At 41.4% G+C, this 15,221-nt stretch overlaps 1 protein-coding gene across 1 annotated transcript in view; it reads left to right on the forward strand.

Moving 5' to 3' along the window:
- The window catches only part of ANKH (ANKH inorganic pyrophosphate transport regulator), a 161,474-nt gene that overhangs the window by 43,074 nt on the left and 103,179 nt on the right, over positions 1 to 15,221 (forward strand). The window lies entirely within an intron of this gene.

Below are 15,221 nucleotides of genomic sequence, written 5' to 3' on the forward strand. Positions count from 1 at the left end.
TTGAAATTGCTTCTTTTTTTTTTTTTTTTTTTTTTTTTTTGAGACGGAGTCTCTCTCTGTCACCCAGGCTGGAGTGCAAAGGCGCGCAGTCTTGGGCTCACTGCAAGCTCCACCTCCCGGGTTCAAGCGATTCTCCTGCCTCAGCCTCCCAAGTAGCTGGGATTACAGGTGCCCACCACCACGCCTGCCTAATTTTTGTATTTTTAATAGAGACAGGTTTCACCATGTTGGCCAGGCTGTTCTCGATCTGCTGACCTCGTGATCTGCCTGCCTTGGCCTCCCAAAGTGTTGGGATTACAGGCGTGAGCCACTGCAGCCAGCCAGAAATTGCTTCTTCTGAATGTTACCATGTAAGAAATTCTCTTGAGTAATTCAGACCTTAAAGATATGTACCTATGACTTGGGCAAAGTTGTTTTCTAGCTTGTTCTTCTCCCTCTGATTTGGATATACTGCAAGGGGATGAGCTTTATTTTAATAAGCTGATATTTTCCAATTGTATGTCTAGAGTCCAGGCCATTAAATATATTTTCACAAGTAAATTTTCCATGTGGTGAGATTCTTATTAGAAGACATATTGCTGATGGTTTCATTCCATGGTATAGGCGTAAAGAACTGCATTATGGTATTAAAAAGAAGAAGAAAGAAAAGAAAAGAAGAGGAAACTTTTTGTTGTTGTTTGTTTGTTTTTTTGTTTGTTTGTTTTTGAGACGGAGTCTCTGTTGCCCAGGTGGGAGTGCAGTGGTGCAATCTCAGCTCACTGCAACCTCCACCTCCTGAGTTCAAGTAATTCTCCTGCCTCAGCCTCCTGAGTAGCTGGGATTACAGGCGCCAGGCGCCCGCCACCATGCCTGGCTAATTTTTATAGTTGTATTTGTTGTTTGTTTGTTTTTGTTTTTAAGTAGAGACGTGGTTTCACCATGTTGGCCAGGCTGGTCTCAAACTCCTGACTTCAAGTGATATGCCTGCCTCAGCCTCCCAAAGTGCTGGGATTACAGGCATGAGCCACCACTCCCAGCCAGAAGCTTGTTTATAATGTTAGGAAATACCCTTGCCTGGCATCGAAGCTGACCTGTCACACACTCCTCATCATGTGGTGAGATTACCATGGTTTCTTTTTCTGAATGGCATAAAGCAGATGGTAGTGCTTAACATAAGAGTGTCGTAGCCACAGCCTAGAAACAAAGCAACATGTTTTAGTTTGTCTGTAATTGATGTGATTTATCTTATGCCGGAACAGGTGCCCACGTGGTATGATCTGAGATATGCAAATACTCTTCTTTATCCAAACAGATATGGCTCCTACACCTACCTGGGAATGTTGCAGACTGCTGGCAATCAAGTTACCATTTCAGATTATGGCATTGTCCCTGAAGGCCTCTGAAATAAAAGATAATCTGAGAGAAAGAGAACATTGATACAATGTATCAGATCACTGAGTTATCAGCACTCAGTGAGTAGGATCTCCCAAAAAAAATAGGTCTTAGGACAACAGTTTTGATATAAGGAGAAATACAACAAAGGTCCAAAAACCTTAGTGATGCCCAGAGAGGATCCTTTAAGTTGGAAGCCCTAGGAAGCCAAAGGAGATGATGAGACACCCAGTTATCTGCTACCTGATGAGATACCTGGTTAACAAAGGAAATGGGATGTGCCCGCAGCAGGGGCTTTGGGGATCCCTTATTGACAGCCACAGCCTTCTTCTCAACTATGCCTGGACTGACCCTGCGTAACACTCAGGTGAATAATGCCACAGCGGCGTGTCTTGTGTGTGTGCATTTATCTTTAAAAGGCCTAGACTAGCAGCTGAGAATATGGACTCTAGGGCTGGCTGGACTGCTATTTGCATCCAGCCCCAGTTCATCAGCTTACCTTGGCTGTGCACCTGAGACAGATCACTTAAAATGTTTGTTTTACCTTCCTCAGCTGTAAGAAATACCTGGCTCAGAGGATTGTTGAGAAAATTAAAAGAGCTAAGATGTATATGCAGTACTTAGAGCAGTGGCCCATCGTAAATGTCTTAGGTGTTACTGTTAACAGGAGTATGTCAGAGTCACGCGTAAAGAAGAAGCCATGGACTGGAGTGTGCGAACTGCCAGAGCGCACAGTGGTGACCGCTCAACTGCTTAGCCCAGGTCGGTGAGGTTCCTTGGAGACAGTGGTTCTGCTGTATTCTAGGCCCTCTGAGTTCTTCACTGACTTTCAGCCTGTAGCTGGCAGGTGAGGGAAGAGGTTTGGTCAGGAGTTTTTGGAGACCAGACTTCCCACATTCTCACACTCTCAAAACTCCCACATTCCATTGGCCAGAAATGGTCACATGGCCCCACCTAACTGCAGAGGGACGTGGGAAACGCAGGTTAGCTGGGGGCCCAGGAAGCAGAAAAGAACATGGATGTTAGTCAGAACATATGGAGAGCAAATCGATGGTTTTGACTTTGGTTTATGGTTTCACTCTAAAGCAGAAACATTTTTCAGTTTAATTTTAAGAATTAATATGAAAATCTGCTCTCTTACTTGGCATGCAACAGTCAAATTCCAGTGTTCATGCCGAAATTCAGCTGTGTTATTGTTTCTGAATAAAATAATGAAAGCTAACATGTAGGGAGCATTTGCTGTGTACTAAAATACCAAGGACTTGACATACTTATTTAATCTTATTTAATAAGATGGAATTAATTTATTAATTCCCACCACAGCCTTTATGAAGTAGGTACCAGAATTATCCCCATTTGACAGATGAAGAAATGGAATTACCAAAAAGGCATGAATCCAAATGACAAATATGAGTTGATGAAGAAGCACAAACAGGATGAACAAAGCTGCTAGTTGGTCTTTTTCGCTGTCCCTTTAATCTGTAATCTGACAAGATTTGGTAGAGAGATAACTTAGTCACCAACTCTGTTTTCTTTTTTGGGAGACCAAATCCAGATATACAGCTTGAGACTTAATCCCATATGAGGTGTTCATTCTACCTAATACAGCACCCATTAATTTGTCATGAGCTGGGTGGTTTGTCAAGAAAACCTAATACACATGTGCATGGAAAAACACACATCAATGTGTACTTTATCCTTTGGTTTACTTTAACTTATTTGCTTAGAGAAACATGCTATGGTTATTAGGTTAACCATGCATACATTGCATTAGTCTGGAAAAGAGGTTTTAATGTCTTAACCACTGATATCTGTTTAGTTCATCCTGGAAAAATTAGTTAGGACCTTACTTGGATCTGCAATTAGTATTTTAATCATAGATTGTATTTAGTTAGTTTTTAATACTAACTGCAGATTCAAGTGAGGGTTCTAACCCTAACCTCTAGATTTTAATTATGGAGGTTACATAACGTGATGTCACTGGTACTTGTGTTTTAATTTTTTGAGTATAGCACTGTAGAAAGAAAAGATGAAGGCACAATTCTGTGAGCCCCTGTACACGGACAATGTTAAGATTAGGCACTTATTTTCTCAAGAGATTCTGCACGATCAGTTCAGATGAGTCAGCTCATTGCCATCTTTATCAATTTGATAGATTTCAGGTTCCTCTAAGGCACTAAGATATGGTTATTAAAAGGCTTAAGGCTGGGCATGGTGGCTCACATCTTAAATCCCAGCACTTTGAGAGGCTGATGCAGGAGGATCACTTGAGCCCAGGAGTTTGAGACCAACCTGGGCAACATAGTGAAACCCTGTCTCTACAAAAAAATACAAAAATTAATCAGGCATGGTGGTGCACACCTGTAGTCTCAGCTACTCGGGAGGCTGAGATGGGAGGATTGCTTGAGCCCAAGAGGTCAAGGCTGCAGTGAGCCAAGATTGTGCCATTGCACTCCAGCCTGGGCAACAGAGGGAGATCCTGTCTCAAAAAAATAAAAAAGAAAGAAAATCACCAAGAAGTAGATATTTAAACAGATGTCAGATAGAAGCAGTAGATGTACAGTAGTAGAAAGAGTTTTGATAGGCCATGGAATAGCTGAGTAGTTAGAATTTCTGTGTACCAGCGTACCTTAAAGACTTTTGGCCAAGCCACAAGGTAGTTGGGTATTTGCCCAGTTGTTTTTGTGAGTCCTCATGTGTCTTTTAAAAATCTTGGTAATGGTAGCTGAATGAGGAAAGCACCTATTCCTCAATGTTTGTTCTAAGCCAAATGAGGAAAGTACCTATTTTTCAATATTTGTTTTTTCTTTCCACACTGTTTTGTTTCAGTTTTATAAAAACATAGGGAAAAATTAGACCATCCATCTGTCTGTTGCTAACAGGTGATAATCTCTTGCCTTTTACCTCTAGATCTCAAAGCATTTTCCACTGTGCAAAGTTAGAATATTCTTTATCACATTTGTTCTTCAAAGTTATTTTCGCTGAGTTGAGAAAGTGATATTGCTCACCTTTTGGGGCGTGTAACCAGAGCTGTTGGAGGTGGGAGGCCACTGATATGCCCCCTGACAGGCCAAGCAGAAGTAAGGGGCCAGGCAGAAAATAGAAGTATCAGGGCTGACTCCTTGGGCTGTTACAGTGGTAATTTAATAGGGACTTTGGGCTTGGGACCTCAGCACTACCTTGGGAACCAGGAGCGTTGGCAGTCGCTCCTGTCAGCTGATGAAATGATCTCACAAACTGCAGAACTGTTCATTGTATTTATTACTGGTACTGTTTGGAAATTACTTCTTATTTTGTATTATGATTAACATAACACAGCTATTCGCATTCTATGAACCAATATTGAGGGTACCCTTTGATTCTATGGGACATTGAGCTGTTGTGTTTTAGAATTCGTGACCATGAACATTCCTTCCTAATTTAAATGCAACTTAATTTTAACATTAAAAAAGAAACCGCTTTTTTATATCTCTATTATTGGAAAAAATCACCCAGCCATTGTTGCCCTTTACGCTTCTAGTCCAGTTTTGGTTTTTATTTTCAAACGAGAATACATCGTATGCAGCAGACATGTCATTTCTAGGCTAGGTCTGCTTGATTAACTTGACTAATTTTTTTTTCAAAAAAATCTGAAAAATAAATCACTTTTAATTTTTTCCTATTTACATTTCATCAGAGACTATTTTTTTTCCTTCTTTCAAGGAAGGATGGCCCTGCTGGGAACAGATTGTTTCAGCCTCTATGGCTGTGGAGATAAAATGTCATGGAGATGGGTTTTTGTCTGCAGTCACAGCTATCTGAGGGCTCTGCAGACTCTTGGTTGGGGTAAGGTATTCTTACATACCACAGTGGGTTTCTGTCTGCTGCCTGTTTATCTGGGCAGCAGAACCACAGGGAGAAAGAAAGATTTGTTTGTTTGTTTTTTGAGATGGAGTCTCTCTTTGTCACCCAGGCTGGAGTGCAGTGGCATGATCTCCACTCACTGCAACCTCCACCTCCTAGGTTCAAGCCTCAATCCTCCTGCCTCAGCCTTCTAAGCAGCTGAGATTACAGGCATGCGCCGCTACGCCTGGCTAATTTTTATATTTTTAGTGGAGACAGGATTTCACCATGTTGGCCAGGCTGGTCTCGAACTCCTGACCTCAGGTGATCCACCCGCCTTGGCCTCCCAAAATGCTGGGATTACAGGCATCAGCCACCGCGCCCTGCCAAAGAAAGGTTTAAATGTGGAAATGACTTCTCATGAGTCAGAGGCTGTGAACTTGAAAGTCATTTGTGAGTTTTGATCTCCAGTTTGCTTGAAAATACTCACTTTTTCTCTCTCAGTCTCTCAATTCCTGAATTATTTCTAGAAGGATCACCCACTCACACACCATGCTATGATTGCCTTCTTGCTATACAATGTTGTAAATTGTTCATTTCCACTGCAAATTGTTCATTTTATAAACAGGATCTCTCCTTTTTAAAAGTTCTTTTTATTTTAAAATTGTTGTTGTTATTCCTGATATTCTGAGAGATAGAGACACTGATATTTAAGTGAATCACAGTTCAAAGCACTTATGACTAATAAAATAAATGAACTAAACTTATTTTCTTGTAATATAGGTATAAAATAGTATATATTAGGCTTTCTGACTACTCATGGAACTGTTGCAAGTAAACACTGAAGTTCACACTTTTCCCATTGCAACAAATATAGTAAATGTCAGAAGTGTAGTGGAATGTTTGGTTTTATTTAGTGTTATAAAATTACATAATAGTGTATTTTATATTACCAAGTCCAGATAACCTTAAATTAATTACAGTATTTTTTTTTTTTTGAGACGGAGTCTGGCTCTGTTGCCCAGGCTGAAGTGCAGTGGCATGATCTCGGCTCACTGCAAGCTCCGCCTTCCGGGTTCACGCCATTCTCCTGCCTCAGCCTCCCAAGTAGCTGGGACTACAGGCGCGCGCCCCTGCGCCCAGCTAATTTTTTGTATTTTTAGTAGAGACAGGGTTTCACCGTGGTCTCGATCTCCTGACCTCGTGGTCCACCCACCTCGGCCTCCCAAAGTGCTGGGATTACAGGCGTGAGCCACCGCGCTCAGCCAATTACAGTATTAGTAATGTTTAATGGCAGGTTCTTAGAGCACAAGAAAAGGACAAATGTGGTTTTCGTGTATTTCTGGGATTTGAATATCTGTGGTCGTGAAATTTCTGTTGTTTATTGGCAGAGTTTTTACTATTGTGGTTAACATTGCTTCTGAATGTGTGCTGTATGTCATGAAAAATGAAGGCCACTACCATTTTATATACAATAAAATGATTACATAACAGAATTGAATCCTTATTTGAGCAGATGGGCCCAATGTAGGGTCATTATGTGATTCTGCTGGTAGTGCTATTTCTGAAGTGTGAAATATTCATTCTGTTCAGATGGCTAGGAAAAACAGCCTCCTCCAAAGAAGTGTCTCATGCAGCTGTCCAACAGAAGTAATGTGAGCCACATATATAACTTAAAATTTTCTAGTAGCCTTATTTAAAAATTAAAAATAAATAGTTGAAATTTTTAGTGCTATATTTAACTCAATATATCCAAATACTATTATTCCTGTATGTCATCAAAATAAAATTATTATTGAGATATTCCTTCTTTTTCTGTACTAAGTCATGGAAATCCAGTGTGTATTTACACATACAGCACATCACAGTTCAGACTAGCACTTTTCAAATGCTCCTAGCTACATGTTATCCAGGTTGCTGTATTGGACAGCAGGGTCCATCAATGGCTTGACTGCAGCTTCAGATAGGAGAAAGAAAGGGATCATGTGAAATGTCTGTTCCTTTGCAGAAAACTAAATGTCAGATCTTGAAAAGGAAAATGTTGACAGAACTGTCTGGAAAATATAACCTTCTGATGTTTATTTGCACAGATCAAATGCTGTTCCATAGCAGGGTTTAACTTTATTTTTATGGAAAAAAAAAAGGAAAAACCCAAACACTGATCTAATGTTAGTCATTTCCTAAAGGAAATTAAAAATCCACATCAGAGGGCCTTAATGTAAAGGATTCCTTTTTTTCGCTCATTTATCTGGTTCTACTGTTGCCATAGCCACATGGATGGGATGCAGCAGAAATTAAAGACTCCAGTTATAGTCACAGTGCTTTCTTTAGTTAGCAGACTACTTTTCAGCCAAAGGCTGTTTTTACTGTATCAAGCTTTTTCCCCTGAAAATGTGGAAGTTTTGCTTAGTGAATGTTTATGTTTTGGTTTAGTATGGGCAGTGAAGATGGTACATTAATGCCATTTCAAATGCTTCGAAGCCCTTACAGCAAGTATAAACCATAATTACCAAAAACGGTCAGTGTTAATTCATAACCGGAACATGTCACAGAGTCTTTGTCTGATCGGATTTTCCTCCCTCTGATCTGGAATACAAACTATTTTATGTCATTCCATTTTCAGAGTAAAAGAGCTGTTACTGTAATTCTAAGTGAGATGATAACATACTATGTCTTCCTGGCCAATTTAAACGGTTGTTGTCAACCAGATGGCCCTCATTTTGAAGAAGCTATGACCTTCGGGTTTATTACTGTTGATTGGAGAAGGAAGTTTTGCTAGATTATTACCCTCAAGGGATTGGTAATAGAGGCATGTTCTCAGAATTAACTTGGAATGTATCTACAAACTCACACATCTATCATTTATATGATGTCGGGCTTTAATAAGGTCTTGGCATGTTTTGAAGTTTAATAATTGAAAAAAAAATTTTTTTTTTTTAAGACAGGGTCTCATTCTGTCACCCAGGCTGGAGTACAGTGGCATGATCAGGTCTCACTGCAGCCTCCATCTCCCAAGCTCAAGCAATCCTCCCACCTGAGTCCCTGTGAGGTGCTGGGACTACAGTGTCACCACCACCCCCAGCTAATTTTTTTGTATTTCTGGTAGAGACAGGGTTTTATCATGTTGCCCAGGCTGGTCTTGAATTCCTGGGCTTAAGAGATCCGCCTGCCTTGGCCTCCCAGAGTGCTGGGATTACAGGCATAAGCCACTGCACCCGGCTGTAATAACTTAAATTTTTCTTATGGTAGAAACTGACAAAAATTATCTCCTTTACCAAACTTTAGTTAAGCTCCCCTGAGCCTTCTTCTTAACCTTCTGTGCCTCTGCCTCCTGGTCTGCCTTTAGCAAGAATTCTTCCAAGTCAGTTTAGTGGGAATCCTCCTACCCTTGGTATCTGATCACCCTTAATATCTGATCAAGTTCCTCATTTCCCCACCCTTGATGTTGGGCCGTTGGCCTGCCCTCAGCAAGAATCCTGTTAGGTGAGTTTTGTAAGAATCTCCCTAATTGTGGTGTCTCCTCTTAGTAGTTTTCCATCCAGCAATCCCCTCACTCTGCTTGTTGGCTGTCATTCTCCCTTGTTCTTATATTCAGAGTTGAGCTCCATCTCTTTCCCCTATTGCAATAGTCCCAAATAAAGTCTTCCTTACCATTTTAACAAGTGTCAGAGTAACTTTTTTTCTATGGAAAATAATAAGTTGCATAGAAAGCCCCTGTATTAGCACTTTAGGACAATTTTATTGTAAAATGGTACAGAGTAAGTTCTTATTTCATCTCATTCATGAAACTAAAGAACACTATATTAGGCAGGCTAAAGTAAACTCTATGGTTAGCACTGAAGTTTATATTTACTTAGAAAATTCATTGTTTATTACTGTTATATTATGTGGACATTTTATTATGCTTACAACCAAAGTACAAAATCTGGCCTAAAATTTTATAAAATACTTTCTTATAAAATACTGGTTTCTCTAGTCTGAATTATTTCTACAGGAGTGAGATCTTAATTTACACCACAGTATTTGGTCCAAAATATATGGGCATGTGTCTCCCATTGGCATTATATAATGAGTTGCAAAGGTTGTTAGAGATTAGGCTTAATGTGTGTGTGTGTGTGTGTGTGTGTGTGTGTGTGTGTGTGTGTGTGTGTATATTTTTGTTGTTGTTGTTGTTGTTGAGACGAGGTTTCACTCTGTCATTCAGACTGTAGTGCAGTGGTGCCATCTCATCTCACTATAGCCTCGACCTTCCAGGTTCTAGGGATCCTCCCACCTCAGCCTCCCAAGTAGTTGGGACTATAGACGCACACTACCATGCCTGGCTAATTTTTGAATTTTTGGTAGAGACGGGGTTTTACCTTGTTGCCCAGGCTGGTCTTGAATTCCTGGGCTCAAGAGATCTGCCGTTCTTGGCCTCCCAAAGTGCTGGGATTACAGGCGTGAGTCACCGTGCCCAGCCAAGGCTTCACGTATTTTAATCCACTTGTAAGAAGTCAGTGGGAGCTTGCACCAAAAGTAGCTCTCTTTGTGGCAGACTGAAATAAAGGTGATACAGAATTACATTGTAACATTATCGAACCACTTTTACTGCAGAGAGGACCTCCTTGTAGAAATGTTAGCCCCTACCCAGAGGGCTTATTGAGTTAAGAAAGTCCAGGCTCTCGCCGCAGATTTTCATGACTGCATTACAGCAATCTAGTCCCACATAGATATGGGTGCCTGGACTTGTGTATCGGCCTATTTCCTGCCCATATGTCTTTCCTGAATGATTAGTTATTTTATGAGTTATGCAAAAGAAATAGGTTGAGATAGCAGAATAAAAGGTAGTTTCAGTGTTTCATTTTTTCTGAAGACAATTATGGAAACTCCCCAGAGAGTTACTTTCCAGGAAGACATCAGCTGTTTCTGGACAGTAGACCACAGTGCCATTCATGCCAGACGAGGGGTAGCTCAGGCTGGCAACCCGGTCATTAACTCCGTATTCAGAGTTGAGCCTTTGGTGCTTTATGGTGAAGCCACTTTCGGTCTCTGTGTCAAAACCTCAGTAGATTTCTGTTTAATTGTTTTTAGGATACAGTATTGTATGATTTAAGAAAATTAGCTTTTTTCAAAAGTAGCTCTTCAGCAGCGATTCAGTATAAATTCTAGGTTAAGGCATTTGCTGAAGGTATCCTCTACTAAGTGTCCATTGTGTGCACATTTCAAAGAGTCGGCGACCAGAATGATGAGGTTTCAGTGAGGCTTTTTATTTCTTTGTAAAAGAATCAAGGGCAGAATTGCTGTTTCCATTGGAAGTGGCAACCTTGAGACTAGGGGTGGTGTGGAAGCCCAGTGTGCACACAGGGGTCTAATTCTTTTTTCTGCTTCTGCCTCTTTTTTTTTTTTTTTTTTGAGATGGAGTTTTGCTCTTGTCACCCAGGCTGGAGTGCAACAGTGCGATCTCGGCTCACTTGCAACCTCCACCTCCCGGGGTTCAAGCGATTCTCCTGCCTTAGCCTCCCGAGTAGCTAAGACTACAGGTGCCCGCCACCATGCCTGGATAATTTTTGTATTTTTAGTAGAGATGGGGGTTCACCATGTTGGCCAGGCTGGTCTCGAACTCCTGACTTCAGGTGATCCACACCTGCCTCAGCCCCCCAAAGTGTTGGGATTACAGGCGTGAGCCACTGTGCCCAGCCACTTCTGCCTTATTAAAAAAGGAAAAAAAAGATGGAATAGCACCAAGAGGGAGAGGAGGAGAAGGGAGGGTAGGACTTTCTCCTCCTACTGATCCTGCTGGAGAGTTTAAAACTTAAATATGGAGTATGAGCAAATCCTGGGCTTCCACATGGAATAAGGCAGGTGAGAGAAAAGAGCTAAAGGTTTCATCAGGATGTGTGGTGAATTATAACCAGTATGGGTAGACTAATGAGATAAGTGACAAATACTCCTAGCCATTGGGTTTTTTTTTTCCTTTTTTTTTTTGAGACAAAGTCTTGCACTGTCACCCAGGCTGGAGTGCAGTGGTGAGATCTCAGCTCACTGCAATCTCCACCTCCCTGGTTCAAGCAGTTCTCATGCCTCAGCCTCCCGAGTAGCTGGGACTACAGGCCCACACTATCATGCCTGGATAATTTTTGTATTTTTAGTAGAGATGGGGTTTTGCCGTGTTGACCAAGGCCATTGGTTACTTTAAATCTTGCTTTTTCCTTTTTGCATTAGCTTTTACATTAAAATTGTTAACCCCCAATTATAGTGAACCCTTTATTCTTTACAGTGAAAGAGGGGGTTGACACACCTCTCTCCAGGTGAAGCCTATATGTGTAGGTTATGTAGCCATGTCAGAGGGAACATTCTCTAGACAGAATACCCTGGGGAAATTCACAGCCTTTTACTTCTTCACACTTGTGAACCTCAACATCAGAAGTGATGGCAGATGTCACTCTGTATCAGGTCAAGTCTGTCTTCTTGACTAGTTCTGTATACAGCAGGAGGATTGAGGAGTAAGGAGAAAGCTGGTCTCTGGGGAGCACAGAGTATATGACTGGGAGAAGATTCATTTAACATGACAATTGTACTCCATCTCATCCATCTCATGGTAGTTCAGAAATGCCTATATTCCTTCTTAAATTCACCAGGATTTTTGTTTTTTCTTTCACCCCCTTTTTGCCTTTCTTATTTTCATCCTTCCATTTCACTCATTTCCACTCATGTTTAGCAGTTTCTATCCTTTTCTTTCCTGGCGTTTTAGCGTCACACATAGAAACCTATCACCATCAACGAGCCTCATGCGTGGTCAGACAGCCTCTGACACATCCACACTGGGCTGCCAAAATGCACCACAGAAAGCCAAACAGAATCAGTAAGCTTTGATTCATCATTTCTACCCTGTGGTGCCCAATCCTAGACTCTTGCACGATACATCCTTTCCATCTGTCTATTTGGCAAAAACAACAGAAAAATGGGAGCTTATGTCTAAAAGAATTGAAGCACTTTATTCAGTGAAGTATTTGAACTTAGAAAACACCATGGTATGGGATCATCAAAGCAGATTATGTTATTTTTTAATTTAAAAATTGTATCCAACAGCAACTCATGGCAATCCATCTAAAAAGGCTGAGATCTGTGCAACGAGGTAAAAGCTCGAGCTCTCAGTCCCTGGTCCTTCCTTTGGTCGCATCCCAAATGAGTGTTTTTCTTTTCCCCGTGGGAGAGTTTGTTTGCCATCGTGTTCATCCTGGCCAAAGCTCGTGGCTTGCAGTGTTGACTGTCCTGCCTCTTGGTTGGGTGAATTTTTGAGAAGCTTTTCTTGGTGCCAGACCAACCTGTTACAGAGACTCTACTGAAGAACAGTCAGATGTACTTGACATGAACATTCCAAGAAAGGCGACTGAAACCCTTGGGCCTCCTGAAAATATTGATGCCCAAATAAAACCTTCTGTGAGAGAATAGAGCCGGAAACAGGAGTCATCTCCGAGGCTTTTACGTCGCTTTTATAAGATGATCGTGATTTATTTTCCCTTCTGAGTTTGACAAGTTTGAATGAATCATCCCCTTCCTCTCATGCTGGGTCCTGTTCCTCTCTGACACCCCAAGTCACTCTCTGATGCTACATCAGGTTGTTCAAATAAAAGGATTGTGAGGAAAAAAAAATCATCCACACAACAATTTGAAGTTTAGAAGAAATTACAATTAGACCCATTCGAAGTGGCTTCTCTCTCTTTTCTTAAAGCTTCTAAACCAATCTTCTTTGATTTTGCGTGTGAGGATACTGAGTCCTGCAGAGGTCACTCGCTGAAGGTGATGCTCAGGTGTCCTGTCCTAAGACAATGACCTCTGTCCTCTGCCCTTCAACCTCTTTAGATCAACAAATTAAAGAAAAACGTTTTTGGGTTTGGAAAAGAAAGGAATTTAGCATAATGTCCTCTCCCCATTAGAATGGCAACTGGGATGTTTTGTGGGTCAGGAATACTTATTCTTCAGCTTATCCCCAGTGCTTAGTCAAACTGATATGCCAAAAAATGTCTTTAGCTGGAAACAAGGATTGGACAATCTAGTAAACAAGGATGAGCAAACAGAAAAATAGGGGCTGGAATTCAGAATTGGTCATTCACAACAATAACCTGCCCACCTTGGCCTGGTCTGGCTTACTAGCCAGCGCCCTTGATCTGTGCCTTAAGAGTCACTAGACTCCGCCATGCAAAATTCCCGATCGTGTTTGACTTGTGTTTGGCAATATTAAGTCTCTGCATTGGCCAATGCCTCTGTGCTCCTGGACACTTGTGGTCATTGTGTCTGTGTGGCTCATGGCCCCTGTCTTTGTATGTATACATTGTCATTCCTTTTTCTATTTGTCTGGAATGCCCTGGGAGTGGTTATTATTGCATAAAGAATACTCCTTAGTAGGGGCGAACGAGTACTTTGTCATCCATGAGAACTGACTTAGGCACAAGAAGCAAATAACTAGCACAGCACTGGGGAAGTGTAGAAACCATGGGGTTCCCTGGAAACCCTGGTGGACCTCCACATCATCCATATTTTTAGAATGATTGATGGGAGAAAGTAAGTGGTAAAATAGCAAAAATTGCAGGTGACAAGAATGACTATGAATGAACAATTTCAAGGCAGTGGCAGTGTTCTTGTTATTCAAACACAAGTATATATCCATACACACTCACATGCATACAGACAGATGAGCTGCAGCCCAGACACCTGTTAATTAGTGGGGTTTTGGGGGGAAATCTCTCTCATTGCCGCACAGTGGGCATTAATTTTTAAATCCTCATATGCAGAAAAATCGGGAGACTTGCCTGTGGTCTCTTGAAGACATCAGCCCAGAGGTTCTGCTACAGCCCAGTAGGTATTATTAGGTGGAGGATATGGAAAGTGAACCAAAATGTTCACTTACTTTTCTAGAAAGCCACAGACCTAGAATATTCTACACAGTTTACAGAATTACAGAATTTTCAGAGAGGGACAGGTGACATGTTCAAAAGCACAGAGACACAGTGCTGGTGGATGAGAACCAACTTCAAGGCTCAGGATTCCTCAGACTGGAAGGGCAAACGCTCTGTTAAACATTCCAACTCTGTTTTGAAGTATGGATAAAGTAAAAGGGCCTTGTTTAGTAAAATATTGGCTTTCTGAAACTAGGAGCCCTGCTCCCAAACTTGTGAAATTTGAAAGAAGTAAACTTTTATTTAGAGAGAGGAGGAAGGGAGATAAAGCCAGATTGACTCCAAGAGGTGCTATAGGTTGAAAGTGTGCCCTCCTCAGATAGAAGATGGACTGATCCAAGGTATGTCCTTGAGTCTGAGTCAAGGAATGCCATAAGACACACCTTAGTGCTGGAAACAGACTATTGAATTGCAGAAATAAAAAGCATCTGACTTAATTTATCCACTCCGGGTCCATTTAGTTACATTTTAATTTTAATTTTTTGAGACAAGGTCTCACTGCATTGCCCAGGCTGGAGCGCAGTGGCACAATCATGGCTCACTGCAGCCTCAACCTCCCAGGCTCAAGCCATCCTACCACCTCAGCCTCCTGAGTAGCTGGGACCACAGATGTGCAACACCATGCATCGCTAATTAAAAAAACATTTTTTCTGTAGAGACAAGGTCTTGGTATGTTGCCCAGGCTGGTCTCAAGCTCCTGGGCTCAAACACTCCTGCCTCAGCCTCCCAAAGTGCTGGGATTACAGGCGTGTGTCACCACACCCAGCCTATATACATTTTTAAATACCTGCTATTCGCTAGAAGCTGAACTGATACATTGATGACACACACCAGTCTCCTGCCCTCACGTTGTTTATGTGGAGGAGACAAAGATAAATAACTAATGACAAAGCTATGTGGGAATGAAATAAATGTCAAAATGTCATGCAGAGAATAACAATTGTCTATGAAAACATTGGGAAAGGGATCATTGATTCTGGTGTGAGAGATGGAATGCTGTCTCAAGGATGTTAGCATCTGAACTTGACCTTGAAGAATAAGAAGAACTGGGATAAGGTGGAAATTAGGGGGGAGGAGTGTCTGGCCTGAGGA

This window comes from Gorilla gorilla, chromosome 19 (genome assembly GCF_029281585.2).
Source record: "Gorilla gorilla gorilla isolate KB3781 chromosome 19, NHGRI_mGorGor1-v2.1_pri, whole genome shotgun sequence".
Classification (NCBI taxonomy): Eukaryota; Metazoa; Chordata; class Mammalia; order Primates; family Hominidae; genus Gorilla; species Gorilla gorilla.